Below are 20141 nucleotides of genomic sequence, written 5' to 3' on the forward strand. Positions count from 1 at the left end.
AAGCGCCTATTGCAAAAAAATATAGCGTTAATGATTTAAATTTAAGTTTAGTCGTCATGAAAACCTAGCTTAAAGGGAGATAGAATCATAGGAAAAATTCGCCCCGAATTGGAGGTTGCGCCTAACTTTCGGAGCCTCACGATCACAATAAATGATAATTTTGGCATCTTTCAAGCCCTCTTTCCGAAATTCAAATAATACTGCAGCATCAAGCAAAGTGTCGCGTAGCCTATACCTTTTGTCGCAATGGACCATTCTATAAATTTTTACTTATGTCCTTATTTACTTTTCGCTATAGAAAGGCTGAAGGTTTTTGTCCGATATTTCATGAACCAGGGCGGCTCAAAAAAGGATTATCTGGTCAACCTCCCAGCCTAGTTGTTTGGATAAATAGTGTATTTTTGATCAAAATCCTACTCATTTAACATTTATAGTTTTATACCAAACATTATAAATATTTAATTAACTATATCTTATTGATTTTGTAAATTGTTCAGTTACGGACTTACTATATTTTGAAATATACTATCTTCACGTAGGCTACCTTAGCTCTATTTTGAAAATCGACTTTATGGGTGACGCTTCAGAAAATACCAATCAAACAGGAGCAAGTCATACTAAAGGAGCGCTATGTTGTCTTTTTTAAAGTGTTTGGCCTGTTTAGCTAGGAATTTATAGAAAGGTCTATTATAGTTGTTTTACATATTGATAACGTCTTTTTCGTTTTCAAAATTTCATAGGTGCCCAAAAAGTTGGCAATTTCTCACGTGTCCAGTAGTTATTCATTTTTCATAGGATGACGTCATGTTGGTGCCCAAATAGGACCAAAAGCAGAATTATTAATAAATAAGAATAAATACGTTTGCAAGTCCTACTTAAGTAGCGCAATGTTATCTTTCTGAAAGTGTTTGGCCTGTTTAGCTAGGAATTTATAGCAATGTCTATTGGTATTTAAGTACAAAGATAAAAAAGGGACACATTCATATGGGGCTCGTAATTCTTGTCTAATTCCGTATTCAGACGTGTTTTGTTCGACAAAAGTACTACAAAATAAATACATTTCGCGATGAGTCGACGCGCTGCCAGAGGAAACATAATTTCTGTGGGAATTCCGCAAGAGGGACACTTATTTGGAAGGTCGTCTCGCGTACGACGGCGGAGGGGGGGGGGGGGCGTGATGGAAATGGAAAATAATATTACTGCCGTTAATGAAGTGATAAATAGTCTAGTTAGTACGTGTATGGAGCGCTGTCTCACCCCGAGACGACATTTTCCGAGAGGAGACTTAATTCCGATGTCAAGCTGTGAATTGTCAATGGCAATCGACCAACAAGACCGTCGAGACCACTTTGTACGATCAAAAAACCTTGTCTGTACACCGCTTTCGCCAAAATAATTTCATTGTATACAATAAGTATGACACTCGAGATGTACGGCATTTTTACAAATCCCGTACACTGTAGGGAAAAATTATTTTAGAAATCTTGAAATCAACTTTAAAAATCTTGAAATCAACTTTAAAAATCTTGAAATCAACTTTAAAAATCTTGAAATCAACTTTAAAAATCTTGAAATCAACTTAAGAAATCTGGAAATCAACTTTAAAAATCTAGAAATCAACTTTGAAAATCTTGAAATCAACTTTAAAAATCTTGAAATCAACTTTAGAAATCTTCAAATCAACTTTAGAAATCTTGAAATCAACTTTAGAAATCTTGAAATCAACTTTAGAAATCTTGAAATCAACTTTAAAAATCTAGAAATCAACTTTAGAAATCTTGAAATCAACTTTAGAAATCTTGAAATCAACTTTAGAAATCTTGAAATCAACTTTAAAAATCTTGAAAAAAAGTTTTCTGAAATTTCAAAATCAGTCAAAAAAAAACAGAATTCAACACGAAAATCGTGTTCTGAAATCGGAAAATCAAAACCAAAATCCCGTACGAAAAATTTGCAAATGTCAAACTAATTATTTTCCCAAACATTTTTTCGACACTTTCAAGCTAGTAGTATATTTCGCGTCTTTAGACACTAGGGGGCACTGCGCTGAACTAAACAATGATTGCGCGAACTGAAAATCAGTTCTGCGATAATTTTAGCTTAATATGTTACTTGTGCTTGTACTGTAATAATAATAAACAACTAAGCCAGTGGTAGACTTTAGTTTTAATAAAGTTCGTGCAGACAAAATATTGCGCTGAGAAAATGGAAAATGCTCATTAATCGACCGCTTTTCGGACTTTTCAAAATGTGCACTTCCGCGATTGGCAGTTCTTTAATGATTAAGGGTAGCTCGATACTTATTGGGTATATTTTATAAATTTCTGGTAATACGTAACTAGAAATTTATCGTTGTTTATTATCATTCTACGTGCGAATTTCGGGGCTGCCTTTAAGCCCCATTTTCATGCTCGCTGGTAGCGGATAAAAATCGTCAAAATTCGCTTCCGCCACTCGCAAGCGTGAAAATAAAGCTAAAATATCTGTTTGAAACAGATCAACGCGGAAAGTGAAAAAGTGTATAGATACCGTCCAATTCCGGTATTTTTCTAAGCCTCTTTCCAGAAACTAGAGCGGGAAAACTGCTAAAATTTAAACGATCCTAGTGTCCCTTTAAATGGAGTATAGTTCTAGCGAGGAAAGTCAATATTTACGGGTGGCGTGACAGTCTAGACAGTAGTATAAAATTCAAACTACTCACCGTGCTGTGAGGTGCGTAAAAATATAATTGGCAGGATTTTCTATTGTATTGTAGGTTGTTGCACCACCTTCCCTGCTGGATAATAATCCCTTTAAGATCATTTCATTGTAACAACAGCAATTTTCTCTTACACGATACAACCACAGCATCGGAGATTAGCGAAATCATAAGCACCTCACCCAAAAATGTCATTTCATCGACATAAACGTCAAAAAGTATAGTTCTCCCCCTGAACATGTCGGAATAAAATGTATACAGATAATAATAATGCTGATTCGCAAAACCCGTCGCGACGGTTAGGGTGAAAAAAAAATTCCCGAATTCTGTCTCACTGTGGCTCGGCAAAAGTCGGTATTTACTTAGGATAAGCGCTATCATTTTTTATTAGTTTCTGATTTTTAAATAGGCTCGACGGGGCGCCATCTAGGGACGCTTATTCGCGCTGCTGCCAACGATCAATTTATTACGAGGTTTTAATGAGTTGGCATCCTCCGCAGCCCTGTTTTGACAAAACGGACGCGCGCCGCGTGTAGCCAACAGCCACAAACCGAACCGAAATCGACTATTTCATATTCATACGAATACTAACCTCGAAAGAAATAATAGCGAGAAATATATTATTATTATTATTATTAATGTCCTTTTACGCTTTTAAAATAAACCGATATATCCTTATTTGTATGGAAATTCCGATGGCAAAAACAACACAAAGTTTCGAAATAAACCGCCTACTTCTCTAAATTACGGTTACTGTTTTGATATTTTTAATCCAATAACTTAACAAATCTATAGAATTGTATATGAAAATGAAATTTATAGTTTTCTATTGTATTTATTGTATTTTTGAAAATAATTCAACTACGTTGTTTTTGAAAACTAGATATTAAAAATTTGTTTTTAACAATCCGAATTTTAATTTCAATTAAATAGAATTTTAAATTTTATATTAATAAATTGTACATTATGACGGAAATTTTCGATTCCAGAAGTCAGTGGGTCAAAATATTCGTTCCTCTTATTAAGCTTTGGAGAGTGGGAAAGCAGACGACGTTATGACTTAGGCGAAGTCAATCTACACAAGATTGGTTCAAAATCAACTTATTAATATTTTTGAATAATAGGTTTTTTCAATTCAAGCATGATTAAAAATGTTAATTAAATATTGTATCTCTAAATAGTAATGACCGGGGCCCTTTTTCCGTATTTTTCCGAGAAAAATAAAAAACGTTTTCATTCCATAATTATTCTAATATTGTTTGCAAATTTAAATAAAGCGGCATTTTCGCCTCATTTAAAAGTAAAAGTAAAACTAAACCTCTAGACTAGTTTAAACTGATTAAGAATGTAACACTATTAATGTTTTGTAGTATGTTTATTATTATTAGACATTTTACATCGATAAAAAGTTTAAAAATTAAAAACCCTTAAATAGTAATTTAAGTTTCAATTTTTTATTTTTTCCGATTTACAGAATATTTTCCGCATTTTTTTTCCGGAAAATTAACAACACTAATATAAATTAATTAACAATTCCTCTCTCAAGGAAAGTACTATAGTTAATTTTAAAATATGTCCAAGAATTGACTTATTTTTAATAGCTAGCTCAATCGAATTTCGAACCTGCCATATTCGAGGGATCTGAATACGCCAAAAAAACCCCACGCAATGTTCCACCAGAATCAGCAGATGACGAATTTACGGTGATTACAACAGTTAGCGTGCTTGGAATAGCAAACTACAGCGGGCGAAAGAGTGGGATATTCTCATCAAAAGCGGCTACAATTACCAGATACTTATTCACCTACGGATCCTCAATTTGTAAATGGGAAATGGCGGAATCGCGTTGATGGGACGAACGCCAAATGCCAAATAGCAAATACTGTCACGTGATTGCTCTGATTATTTCTATGGAAGTTTCTACAGGTACATAATACATTTGAGTGTCGAGAAAGAGAGACATGCACTGACGCAAGTTCAACGCGAGTTCTAATAGACACGAATCAGCGGAATAATACAGCGTATTACGTTCAAAAATATACTACTATTATTAATAATACTATTAATAATTAAATATTATTATTATTAATAAAATAAAAAAATAATTGTATGGATAATAAAATAATTGTATGAATAATAAAATAATTGTATGAATAATAAAATAATTGTATGAATAATAAAATCATTTTTAAATAATAAATAATATTATTATAGTAACATATTATTAATAACAAAATGTTAATAATAAAGTAATAAATAATATTATTATAATAAAATATTATTAATAACAAAATGTTGTTAAAAAACACTCGTAAATACAATTATTTAAATATGCTCGAAGATTTTGGCTTAAACACATTGTATAATTCTCGTAAGCAAGTGGAACTTGCATTATTGTACAAATTAGTTAATAATATAATTCCTTGTCCTAACCTATTATCACATTTAAATCTGTCTGTTCCAAACTTCGCAATTCGAAACGCAAGTTTGTTTAAAACTAAAATTTGTTCATTGGACCCCGTTAACCGAATTCAAAAAACAGCTAATAAGTATGCTTCCAGGATTGATATATTTTCCTGCAAAATTTCCGACCTTAAAAACTTAAAATTTTCATAACTATTATTTCATTTTTATGTTACTTCAATTTAACAGAATATTCATTGTTTTTTATTGTTTTTTTTTCTGTTTTCGAATGTTGTTAAATATATTGAACGATACCCTTTTATATAATCCTTCTATGTGTTCTATTTGAAACAAGCGTGTATTAACTTGCTGATACTCCATGTATTGTTTTAATACACATTAAACATTCTTTTCATTTCATTTAATAATAAAATAATAAATATTATTATTATAATAAAATATTATTAATAATAAAATATTATTAATAATAAAATATTATTAATAATAAAATATTATTAATAATAAAATGTTAATAATAAAATAATAAATAATATTATTATAATAAAATATTATTAATAATAAAATATTATTAATAATAAAATATTATTAATAATAAAATGTTAATAATAAAATAATAAATAATATTATTATAATAAAATATTATTAATAATAAAATACCCTAGACTTACAGGTAACGATAATCCCTCTTTACTTGCTGGCGTTGGGTAAAACTACCACACATTTTAAGATTACTATTTACAACGTAATAAATAGCGTCGCAAACCAATAATCAAAAATATTATTAATAATTAAATAATATTATTATAATAACATAATATTATTAATAATTAAATAATATTATTAATAATTAAATAATATTATTAATAATTAAATAATATTATTATAATAACATAATATTATTAATAATTAAATAATATTATTAATAATTAAATAATATTATTAATAATTAAATAATATTATTAATAATTAAATAATATTATTAATAATTAAATAATATTATTAATAATTAAATAATATTATTAATAATTAAATAATATTATTAATAGTTAAATAATATTATTAATAATTAAATAATATTATTAATAATTAAATAATATTATTAATAATTAAATAATATTATTAATAATCAAATAATATTATTAGTTATTAAATAATATTATTAATAATTAAATAATGTTATTAGTTATTAAATAATATTATTAATAATTAATAGCTGCAGAAGGCTATTAGGTGTTATCTTAAAACTTCCCAAAAAAATCAATTCCAAATTTCACTTTATTCTTCTGTATAAAAGCTTAATTCGGTCTAAACTCATGTACGGTTCGTTGGCGTGGGGAGGCTGTAGCGCTTATCTACTTTTAATTATTGAATCAGTACAAAAGAAATTTATCGAATATTTACATACTAACTTTATAAAAAGTCATAGATATAATTATATTACATTTGCAAATTGATAAATTATCTGTAACCCGGGAAAAATCCGAACTAATATTTTTATATAAATTGTTAAAAAATCAGATTCCTAGCGAGGACTTACTTTCCAAAATAAACTTTGTTGTCCCTAACTATTATACAGGGCACCCCGAATTGTTTAAAATTTCTAAAAGTCTTTTAAACCCCATTAACTGAATTTTAAGAACTGCAAACAAATATACTGAAGTAGTCGATTTATTTAGCTGTAAATTATCTGAACTTAAAACTTTACCGGCTCTTAATACGTAGGAGCCATGAAAAATGTTATCAATTAAAATTATATTATGCTTTTAACCTTTCGGTCATTTTTAAACACTTTGTACATATAATTTTTTATGCAATGTGTGTCCACTAGCTGACGCTGTAATAGTGTTGTTTTGATACACAATAAACCAGTTTCCATTTCCATAATATTATTAGTTATTAAATAATATTATTAATAATTAAATAATATTATTGAATTCAATTGAATTTAATTTTATTTCCTGCAAAATAACACGTCGAAAAGACGCTTTTTATAAAATTACAGGTTTTTTTTTCTTTATATTATTGATTTTTACAGACTTTGCTTTTTTTATATATACACTCTTTACATATTTTACATTTATACATACATTTTTACACGTATTTACATATATTTACATTTCATGTGTTATATTTATTCAGTTATATACATCCATCAGCTAAGTTACACAAATATAAATATGAATACATATTTTGTGTTCAGAGGAGGTTCAATTACTTAAAGCTTTATGCAATGTTCTTTTGAATTTATCGTTATTTACCTCAGATAAATCTAAATTATTGCTAAGAGTGTTACAGGTATATTGCGTTCGCTTTATGGGGTTTTTTAGGCTTATGTCCGGAACGTAAAATACATTATTGTTTCTAGTAATGATATTGGATGTTCTTAGATTGATAGCAAATATAGCAGCTCAGAGCAGTCGATACCACCGTTAATTAGGTTGTAAATGAACATAACTTCATGGTAAGTTATTCTACTTTTAATTGGGACTAATTTGCATAATTTTAGAATGTTTTTATACCTGTAATTTGTTATTGGAAAAAAATTTTGTGAGTATAGTTTGGCAAATTTATTTTGAATGCCTTCGGCTATGTTTCTTAAATACTCGCTGCAACCATGCCATGCCATACAGCAATATTCTATACGTGACCTAATTATTGACTTGTAGAGCATTAAAAGAACCCTAGCAGAGCGTAGTTATTAGTTATTAAATAATATTATTAATAATTAAATAATATTATTAGTTATTAAATAATATTATTAATATTTAAATAATATTATTAATAATTAAATAATATTATTAATATTTAAATAATATTATTAATATTTAAATAATATTATTAATATTTAAATAATATTATTAATATTTAAATAATATTATTAATATTTAAATAATATTATTAATATTTTAAATAATATTATTAATATTTTAAATAATATTATTAGTTATTAAATAATATTATTAATATTTAAATAATATTATTAATAATTAAATAATATTATTAATATTTAAATAATATTATTAATATTTAAATAATATTATTAATATTTAAATAATATTATTAATATTTAAATAATATTATTAATATTTTAAATAATATTATTAATATTTTAAATAATATTATTAATATTTTAAATAATATTATTAATATTTAAATAATATTATTAATATTTAAATAATATTATTAATATTTTAAATAATATTATTAATATTTTAAATAATATTATTAATATTTAAATAATATTATTAATATTTAAATAATATTATTAATATTTAAATAATATTATTAATATTTAAATAATATTATTAATATTTAAATAATATTATTAATATTTAAATAATATTATTAATATTTAAATAATATTATTAATATTTAAATAATATTATTAATATTTAAATAATATTATTAATATTTAAATAATATTATTAATATTTAAATAATATTATTAATATTTAAATAATATTATTAATATTGAAATAAAATTATGAACAACTATTAATAATTAAATAGTATTATTTCCTGTAATTGACCATAACAAGTTTCCTAGTGAAGGTACATATTTCTAGAGAATACGAAACGCTGGGCTCCTTCGGTCCCGACCCCTTGGCTCTCATCCACGCCATAGGGCGTAAAATTCGCGATGCCACATCCGAACCACGCTCCGTGGAATACCTCGTGCAACGTATTGCGATAGCCGTGCAACGGGGTAACGCTGCTTCCATCTTGGGCACGTTTCCTCCGGGAGCTTCGTTGGCGGTCTATATAGATCATCTATTTTAATGTCATTTTCTTTTTTGCTAAATATTGTAAAACGTATAAATAAAGAGATTTTTATACTAAAAAAATGTTTAATACTGTTTACATTTGTAAAAAGGAATTAAAATTATAGTTTATTGAAAAGGACCAATAAAAGTTTTGTATTGTAAAAAAAAACATTTGGATTTAGTTATATGGAAACTTCTCTCTTAGAAATATAATAATACACTTCTGGTATGAATAATCTATTATAAAATATTTTTACGGAAAATTAAAACCAAAAGTACGCAAAAAACCGTAAATTTCAAGGTCAAAATAAATCGAGAATATATTTTATATTTTATATTAAATAACCACCATAAATATATAGTATGATTTCTATAATCTAATTAGCAAATAGAAACGCATTGGTACTTCGCTCAGAAGCCAACGTTTGAAAAATAGCAGTTGTCCTCGCTGCGAATGTACATCGTGAATATTTATGTCAAAATGAGCAAGACTGAATATATTAGAGCAACCTAAAAGCAAAGCGAGAGGTAATATGGCCTCCTAAGATCATTTCGGATTAATGCGACGGGGGAGTTAATTAAGATAATTTATAATGGCACTCATTAATTAATAAACTGTGGAATTGCGCCATTATTACCGGCATAATACTCAGGCATTTAATTTATTCCAAACGAGATCCTGGCGTTTAACAAGGCTTAGGCGGAATAGGGGACTCTTGCCAAAGATACGTCAGAGCTCAGCTTCATTTTCCTGACAGCGGGTGGCGCTACGTACCTGCTACTATATTTATTAAGGAGAGTCTTTCCCGTTTTAAGCCATACTGGAGCAAATCTATCTTTACAGTATAGAACTATCTGATTTGGCGATGATGAGGCCCTCGGCATATTCGCCAGAAAACAAACTTTAATTACGGTGCCCATGATTCCAAAGTCTGTGTCTGTCTCGTGAATCCTTTCAAATTTAAACACTTCACAATTTCCATCTATAAAATATTAAAATATTTTAAACTTCCCTGATTTTAAAATTTGCGCTGGTAATATCTTCAAAATATTGAAGTGTTTACAACACTGATCTGAGGGTAAATTTAAATTCTTAATTTAAAAAAATTACCATCGTCTCAAATCTATAGGAGGAACGTTTAATACCTTAAAGGCCTAGGCTTGCTTCTGCCTGTCCCCCTTTAATTAACTTTCCTGAAAAGCAAAGATCCTGGTGGTAGGCCAACCGTTGAACATGTTGACCCACCACCAGGGTATTTGCTTTTCAGCCAAGTTATCTTAAAGGGGGACAGGCAGAAGCAAACCTAGGCCTTTAAGAACAACCCACCGCTATAAGTAACACCAGAAGTATATAAGATATAACCTACAAGTTATCATTATTCTTAATTTGGTCATATATTTCGCTTGAAATATGGTATCTTTGCACGCTTCAGCTGATTTTTAAAAATAAATGTGACTTTCTAAAACAATTACAATTAAAGGCCTAGGTTTGCTTCTGCCTGTCACCCTTTAAATTTACTTTCCTTCCAAACAAATACCCTGGTGGTAGGCCAATGTGTTCTGCTGTTGGTCTACCACCAGGGTATTTGTACGGAACGAAAGAAAATTTAAAGGGTGACAGGCCGAAGAAAACCTAGGCCTTTAAGACAAAAATACCTTTTTCGAATCTTCCTCAAACTATTGAAGATCAGTGGCTGATTAACTCAGGGCTCTCCCTGGCCTTGCTGTAGCCTCATCTCGGAGGGCCATCTTGCTATTGGTACGTTCCGGGCCATTATGCAAAAACATTTCATTCCACAGGACACTGAAATTTCGAAGGGGGTGGTGGTGTTGGATGTTATGGGCCCTATCGTACCGGGCCCTTACAAAGCACGTTGGTGGGCCCTTTTCCACGGGGCTCCGGGGATTTTACTGCCCTACATTAAAATAATAATAATAATAAATAATGGCATTAAAAGTCGCTAAACGACTGGGACCTACGCATTGTAACCCGGTCACCTGTTTAAGACATTATCAGTCGCTAGATGACTTGGGCCTAAGGTGGTTCCTTGGGTATTAGCCTAGCTTATTATTATTATTATTATTATGACGCCTTGGATATTATCTTAGTTTAGCTGAAATAATGAAATATCGGTTAATCCACCACTGGTGAAGATGCATTTTTCATTTCTAAATCCTATTGAATCTTTGGCAAGAGGGATAGAGCTATATTATATACTTTTGGTAAGACACTGTGACAACGAGAACGACTGTCAGGAGCGCCGGGGTGTAGCCCTTATCATTGGCTGTTATCGGGCGAACGTTTTGACTGCTCGAGGTGCTGCCTGATTAATTATAGCGCTAGCATTTTTTTTTCGGTTGGCCCGCACTACGACAAGAATTCGCATAACAGCGGTGGGAGGACAACCCGAAAGCGGGAGGGGGGCTACCCTACACGCGAGGCGGACTAGAAAAAGCCATTTTCACGCTCTTGTATCCTCCGCGGGAGTGCCGCGAGAGGAATCCGTGTAAAAACAGGCAAATAATTCTTAAAACTGATAACGGCGGATGAGGCGACGTGGGACGACACGTTCCGGAGAGAAAATCCTTCGTTGCTCGCGGCGAAAGGTGACGCGTTCTGGAGTGGCGTTGAACGGACGCAACCCCCCGCCTTTCTAGGCGCTAATAAATAGACGTCTCGATTGGCTAATAATGGTGAGATTTTTACGACAGTTCTTATCGAGCGAAAAAGACGAGGCAGCGAGATTTTGACAAACTCTATCTAAGTCGCGTAAATTAAAAGAGTAGAACATTTCTGCGATGCGTGGGTTTCTGATGATACAATATACGCGTATCCGGTTTATCGTACCCCCTCCCGACTTCCACCCCCCCCCCTCAACGATTTGGTATATAAATTGTCCGAGAAAAATCTTTAACAATTTAATTATAAAATTAAAAATCTTTAACTTCCATTTGAAAATTTAAAAATCTTTAACTTCCATTTGAAAATTAAAAATCTTTAACTTCCATTTCAAAACTAAAAATCTTTAACTTCCATCGTAAAATTAAAAATCTTTCATTTTCATTTTAAAATTAAAAATCTTTCATTTTCATTTTAAAATTAAAAATCTTTCATTTTCATTTTAAATTAAAAATTTTTCATTTTCATTTTAAAATTAAAAATCTTTCATTTTAAAATTAAAAAATCTTTCATTTTCATTTTAAAATTAAATATCTTTCATTTTCATTTTAAATTAAAAATCTTTCATTTTCATTTTAAAATTAAAAATCTTTCATTTTAAAATTAAAAAATCTTTCATTTTCATTTTAAAATTAAATATCTTTCATTTTCATTTTAAATTAAAAAATTTTCATTTTCATTTCAAAATTAAAAATCTTTCATTTTCATTTCAAAATTAAAAATCTTTCATTTTCATTTCAAAATTAAAAATCTTTCATTTTAAAATTAAAAAATCTTTCATTTTCATTTTAAAATTAAAAATCTTTCATTTTCATTTTAAATTAAAAATCTTTCATTTTCATTTGAAAATTAAAAATCTTTCATTTTAAAATTAAAAAATCTTTCATTTTCATTTTAAAATTAAATATCTTTCATTTTCATTTTAAATTAAAAATTTTTCATTTTCATTTGAAAATTAAAAATCTTTCATTTTCATTTGAAAATTAAAAATCTTTCTGTAAGAAGGTTATATGTTTTTCTTAAAATAACATTTCTTACTAATTTATTTTTGAAGGTTTTTGGGCCTCAATTTTAGTAGTTTCCAAAGCTGAAAAATTCCGCAAAGTGATTGGTCGGATCTGCTATCATGAGATACGGAAGAGGAGGAGCTACAAGATTTTCACCCGGATTTTCTTCAAACATCTGTGTAACCCTTTACGATATTTAAAATTTTGTTTTCCATTTGAAAAAGAACTCTTCAAGTGTCTAAATTTAAATTTCATCGTCTTACCCCGTTGCTCTAAGTAAAAGTTTGATTTAATTGTTCCCAGAACACTTCTACAATCTAAAGAGGCCAAACTCAACTAACCTAGCAGCTGGCTTCACCCTGAACACCGGAGCGCCGCGTGTGGAACACTTTTACAGGCGTCAGTAGGCCAAATTCCCCGCAAAATCATTTTAATTTTTTTTCAAGAAACGATCAAGGAACTGACCACTATCCGTAATCGTTGTATGAAACTGTGACTTTGACGGTATGGAATTGATTACCAACTACCCGATTTAGCATTACCAAAGGCTGTAATGTCTAGGTTTTTCCGAAGTGGTTAGTAACGAATAAGATTTACTTTTTAGTATGATAATAGTATTCAGCTAGGCCAATATCCAAGGCACCACCTTAGGCCTAAGTCATTAAGCGACTTTCAAAGACATTAATTCAGGTTGCCGGGTTACAATGCGTAGGGGGGTGGTGGCAAGCCCCGCATGCCACGCGAGCCAACAGCTCCCTACACTCACTATTACCGTTAACCTCAACAAGTTTTTAAGAGGAAATCGAAAAACTCGGGGAAAAATCCCTTTAACAACTGGGGAGAGGAAAAAGTATCTCTAGTAGTCAATATTTCCCAAATGAAGGAAATGAAAAATTTGAAATATAAAAAATTAGAGTTGTTGATTTTCCGGAAAAAAAAATGCGGAAAAATTTTCAGAAAATTTTCCGCAAATCGGAAAAATAAAAAAATTAAACATAAATTACTTTTCAAGGGTATTTAATGTTTTAAACTTTTTATCGATTTAAAATGTCTAATATCAGTAAACATACTACAAAACATTAATAGTGTTACATTGTTAATCAGATTAAACTAGTCTAGAGGTTTAGTTTTACTTTCAGATTCAAAAAAATTAGGGAAAATGCCGCTTTATTTAAATTTGCAATCAATATATTAGACTAATCATGGAATGAAAACCTTTTTTATTTTTTTCGAAAAAATACGGAAAATTTTCCGGAAAAAACGCCTCGGTCATTTTCCGGAAAATTTTCCGACTTACAACACTATAAAAAAAAGTAATACAAAAATGGAGGCGGAGTTATACGATAAATCCCCCACTTAAATGGAAAGGAAATGAAGGTCCAGAAAGCGGAGGTCAGTGCAGCGGCGGCGGGGGCCGGACGGTCGCGTTTCACCAATCCGCGTTCCAATCGAGCGCCGCATCCAGAGTTAGCGGCTTAATTCCCCCTCCGGCGCTGGCAAATCCCGCATCCGCATCGAATAAAACACGCTTAATGGGACCTGCAAATAAGAGGAGAGCCGCTGTACGGAGACGAAAAATAAGGTCGGACCTCTTAGGACTAACTGGGCGAGCAAATCGTCCCTAAACCAATTTGCGCAGCTTGCGCGCCTCCCAACGAGCGACGTGCCAACTACGGCACACGCGGTCTATATGCGAAGAGATGGTCCCCACTTCGTTCTCTTCCATTTAACGCTGGATGCGGGGGGGTCCCCCTGGGCCGTTCGCTTTGTCCCGTGGCTTGTACGTAACTGGCATGGTCGTGTTTGTTTAATGTGATCTTATTATTCGCGCTCTCGGGGGCCTCGTTGGGCCAATGTACGCCGCCAGCCGTTTCCACAAATCTCCGCGCCACCCCGCCACCCGACGCACCTCCTCCTAGGAGCCCCGTAAAGAGGCTTTCAGAGCAAACCTCGCCGTGAACCCGTTCGCTCTAGCGCACGCGTCGACGGAAACTAGACTTGGGAACTGGAGATTACTTCGATTTGAAGTCCATCTTGTTCGCAAAATCCTACCACAAATAAAAATAATTTCAAAAAAATATAATTTAAATCGATGGACAAAAAATACGGCTTCTAATGCCCTTTTCCGACGAGTGTTTTCAAATGTTACCTATGGCTTATTAAAGGTTATTAGACTAATTAACAAATAAAAATTGTATATTTTTCTTATCAAAAAATCCTAAATATATAATAATCATCAAAATAGGATCCTCCAACTTTTTATGGTGTTAAATACCTCATTTTTGTCAGTTTAAAATCTATTTATTTAATTCATAAACGAACGAATCGCTTCAGGAAGTTGAAATTATTCCATGAATCCGTTTCAATATCACCTAATGAATCGCTTTCAATGAAGAAATGCGTAACAACAGAAGTTAATAACATCTCTGATTCAGGCGAAAAAATAGTTCGTGGCGCAATACGTATTATTAGTTACTTTTGAATCTGATAGATAAGGAAAATATGGTTCATAAATCGTTAAATATCCCTATGAATTGTATTTTTTCCATTTTACAATAAACGCGTAAAAATTAAGCGTCCAATGCGAAGTTACGCGTATCAATTTTATGTCGTAGATTAATACTTTTATCGTAGATATATATTACAAATTTCTGGTAACACGCGTTAGATGCGAACGGAGCTCCAAATGAGACAATGTAAATTGGGGAGGGAGGGATGGGGGGTGCAGTCTCCCAGGCGAACTGTAAAAGCGAGGCGTGAGCGAAGACTATCATAATAATAATAATCAGGGGGACAACCGTCTCTCTCTAGCCGAGAGAGCCAAAAGAAGATATCGATAACCTTGTTACAGCTTCGAATGTACTCCATTCTCGTCCCCTGCTCCGACATTTTATATACTTTGAACATCGGAATAAATTTCTGGTTATGCTCCTGATACTTCGGAAAAAATTAGAGTGGAATTTATGAAGGGGGAACATCCCTAAAGACATTTTTAAAAGCTAAGAAAAGCTCAAATTTGTCAAAGTATGTAAATTATTTAATTATAAACAGATCTACAAATTGTCATATAAAAAGCATTATTTGGGCTTAAAGAAATTTAGGCGTTTTCCTTTGACCAAAACTTTTTTAATAATTAATAATAATAAATTAATAATTAATAATAATAAATTAATAATTAATAATAATAAATTAATAATTAATAATAATAAATTAATAATTAATAATAATAAATTAATAATTAATAATAATAAATTAATAATTAATAATAATAAATTAATAATTAATAATAATAAATTAATCATTAATAATAATAAATTAATAATTAATAATAATAAATTAATAATTAATAATAATAAATTAATAATTAATAATAATAAATTAATAATTAATAATAATAAATTAATAATTAATAATAATAAATTAATAATTAATAATAATAAATTAATAATTAATAATAATAAATTAATAATTAATAATAATAAATTAATAATTAATAATAATAAATTAATAATTAATAATAATAAATTAATAATTAATAATAATAAATTAATAATTAATAATAATAAATTAATAATTAATAATAAATAATAATAAATTAATAATTAATAATAATATATTAGCAAAAAAACTTGTATACCGGGTGTTTCGAAAGGTTATGCAAAATTTTGAAGGAGTTGTAGGGAGTGAGTTGAGAAGTATGACTGTTTTTTCCTCCATTTTCTTACGATGAGTTCAAAGAGCGCCAGAGAGCTTCAGAGCATGGCCTACTAGCCCCTGGAAGTAGGCTGCAACAAGCAGGGCCGGCGCTAGAAATTTCGGGCCCCAGGTAATTTTTACTCCAAAATTTGTTTTTTTGGAAATACCAGAAAATGTGAGTTAGGCACCCGTTTCGGTGAGCCCCTTTCGGAACCCTGGGCCCGGGGTACTTTTGCCCCCCCCCCCTCCCACCTAACGCCGGCCCTGGCAACAAGCGCAAAACCAAGCAGCGGGGACTTTAAATACTGTTTAAGTTACCTTTTTACGCTGGTTACCCCGATTTGTTTACAAAGTCCTTTTTTACCTATCACACAAAACCAAACCTTAATGTTCGCATTTCCCCGCTGCTTAGTTTGGTGATTATTGCAGCCTACTTCCAGGGACTAGTAGGCCACACTTTGAAGCTCTCTGGCGCTCTTTTAACTCATCGTAGGAAAATGGAAAAAAAACGGCATACTTCTCAACTCACCCCCTAAAACTCCTTCAAATTTTTGCACAACCTTTCAGCAATATCAAAACCAAAAATTTTATAAACAAATTAAATTAAACTAAACTAGGAATTTTGAAAAATATGACGTTAAATGAAAACTATACGAAGTCAACGCCACTGTTACCGGGATGCCAACAGACCATGGTTGCCAAGCGTAAAACACCGGAGTGAAGACAAGCTAATTTACATGTAACCATCACCAGGCGTGCGCGCGTATTATCTTTAACCTCAGTAAACGTCCCCATTGGCTTAAGGAAATTAAGCATTTTACGTCGGCGAACCAATTTGGAGGTACATCTAAAACTGGCCACAATAAACTAAGCAAAGCGGAGAAGAGCTGCTATCAGGAGAAGCGTCCCTAGAGGGTCATATCCGGGCACTGCGGAGAAGCCACTTCATTACGTTATCTGCCGGTAAAACCCCCGTCTCGCCACTTCGCCATTATGATATTCCCCCCGACTTCCACGCCCTCCCTCTGGCGGCGCTTTAAATAACCACCGCTCTCTCTCTCTCTCATTGTTATACATTTTACCGGAACAGGTGCTGATAATGGGTGGAAAATGAATAAAGTTTTAACGCCGACACAGAGCGCAGTCACCGAACACTTATTTCAAAGGTGACTGGGACGGTACAATCTACGCTTAATCGAATTATCAACGGTGGTGATAAAAGGGGGATGGACGGTGAGCGCTCGCAGCGCTCCTGGCGGCGGTGGCGGCGGCGTTGACAACGGACGCGAAAACGGATTATGGCGACGCCGAGCGGCCAAAACACGGGCGTCACGGCTCGTTAAAACTTAATTGGACAAATTGGTCGAGCAGCCAAGCGACCTGGCTTCCTAATTGGACAATTGCCTCGAGCAAAACAGAAACAAGCAATGCAGAGGGGGGGGGGTCCAATTATGACGAAACCACTCCCTCCCTCCGGTGGCTAAATAGCGAAAATTTCCCGTGACGTTTTTATTAAACCAGGAAACTATAGAGGTATACACTTGGAATGTCTAAGGTTCCATTGGGACGGTGATACGAAAGCGCGTCGAGAAAAAGGCGGGGCTTAACTACGTCAAGTGTAAGACGTAACACGACATTTCAAATTCATTGGCTCGAGGTTTGACGCGAAAAGAATGCGTCGTCATGGTAACAAATAGGCGATCTTCCCGCGCAAAATAGTCCTCAATTGACGGCTTTTAAAATTCATTTTGCGCGTGAAAATACCTCTAAATGTTATGGTCATAAAAGCACGCAAAGAAGGCTGTGTGCCCAAGACATGTACCTGTAGTGTCGCGCGCTAAAACGTCATTTCAAAATCTGTCAATTTGTTATCGTACTTAATATTTTAAAGTAATTATAATGTTATTCGCGAAATAAGTGTAGTTATACCTAATTTCAGGTATTTGTATGGTTATAAAAGAGATAATCAGGTAAGCTAATAATATAATAACCATGACTAGGCTTAATGACGAGTTTTCGTCGAATGAGGACAGCGAGGCGCGAGTTTTTTTCTCGTGAGTTTTCCCGCTTTAAGACCCGCCCATTTCTACGAGCTTCATCACGGTCGTAAAAATCTTCCTTAGACATTACAAGTGTATAATACCTATATAGTTTCCTGATTAAACTCATATTCCCAATTATTTGAATTGAACGCTGAATAGAATAAACATCGTAAATTTCATTCCAGAAAATATTTGTTCAAAGCGTTTACACTGTCATTTCGATTGTTTTAATTCTTTAAAAGCTCTATTTTGGAGTATTGTTTCGTACGGTATTCAAGATAAATTTTAATAATGAATGCTTTTGCATTTAATCAAAGTTTTTAATACAAAACCGAATGTTAAATAGTGTAAAACTATAGAGCCTATATTTATTTACATTCAATACAATATTAATCAAAAGGGTCGTATAATGAATTATTAATTTCATTATGTATGAAATTTGATAAACTAGTTTTATTGTGTGATGTGATTTAAGATTTTGGTGCCAATCGGTGACAATGTAGGTGTATTTTTCTTTAAGCAGTGCAATACAGTAGATTTATTAATATAATTTTATTTTGCGTATTACGGAAAAATTCCAAAAAAAGCCTCTCGAACCAAGCCAAAATTAAAAAATAAACAAACCTAAAACCACCCCTAAATTCCAAAAAAAAGCCGTAAAATGGCAAAAACACAAACAAAACCACACAAAAGTGTTTAAAAAGAACTACTCAAATAATGCGAAAAACGCAAAACCAAGCACAAATAAAAAATAAACAAAATCACACAAAAATGTAAAAGCAAACCAAAACCACCCCAATAATGCAAAAAAAAACACCAAAGCACACAAATTAAAAACCCCACCCCCAAAAATAAAAAACAAGCAAAATCACACAATTTTTTTTAAAAAAAACACGCAAATTATAAAACCACCCAAAATTTCAAAAAACAAACCAAACCACACAAAAATGTAAAAAACTAAACCACACAAATTAAAAAAAACACCCCAAAATTGCAAAAAAAAAACAAACCAAACAACACAAGTATGTTTTAAAAAATACCAAAACCACCCCAATAATGCAACAAAAAAAACCAAAAACCAAGCAAATTAAAAAACGACTCCAAAATTACAAAAATAAAATAAAACCCACACAAATATTGCAAAAACATATCGGCCATTTAGTGTACATCGCCGATTCAACAAAATCCTAGTTAGATTATAAGTACACCTAATTAAAGAAATTTTCACCCATTAAAAATACTAACAACAAGTTTGTATGAACTATTTTCAAATAATAGTTAATCCAAGAATTCATTTATTTGTATACAATCTTGATTCAACTAAATTAAATATGAAATAAATTTTTACCCGCTAAAACTACTAATTAGAAGTTGTAATTAATTATTTATGAGAGATTAAACTAATAGTTAAAACCGAATAACATGACTGTAATAAACTGCACTAAACAAAGGATTTCGTGTTTCCCGGCTATTAAAACTTTATTTCGTGATAAGCTCGTGAATTACAAGATTGAAGAGTACGAAATTGTATTTGGCCTACGGTGCACCGTTGCGTGAACTCGCATCTGCCGGTAAACGACAAATAATTTGGAGATCAACCAAATTCTGTTGATTTGTACCAAACATATGCATATTAAACACCTACGTTGCTGTAATAAATGTCAATCTACGCTACAACTACTATTTACACAAGTGGGTGGAAAATAACCAGCAATCAATGTTTGAAAAACACACTGGCATGTTAAATGTAGCGTCATTTTGAAATTAATGAAATTTTCACATTTTCATCATAAAAAAATTTCCTGATTTAATGAAGCTCACGCCGGTGAC

The sequence above is a fragment of the Leiobunum rupestre genome, chromosome 4 (genome assembly GCF_980474605.1).
Source record: "Leiobunum rupestre chromosome 4, qqLeiRupe1.1.hap1, whole genome shotgun sequence".
Classification (NCBI taxonomy): domain Eukaryota; kingdom Metazoa; phylum Arthropoda; class Arachnida; order Opiliones; family Sclerosomatidae; genus Leiobunum; species Leiobunum rupestre.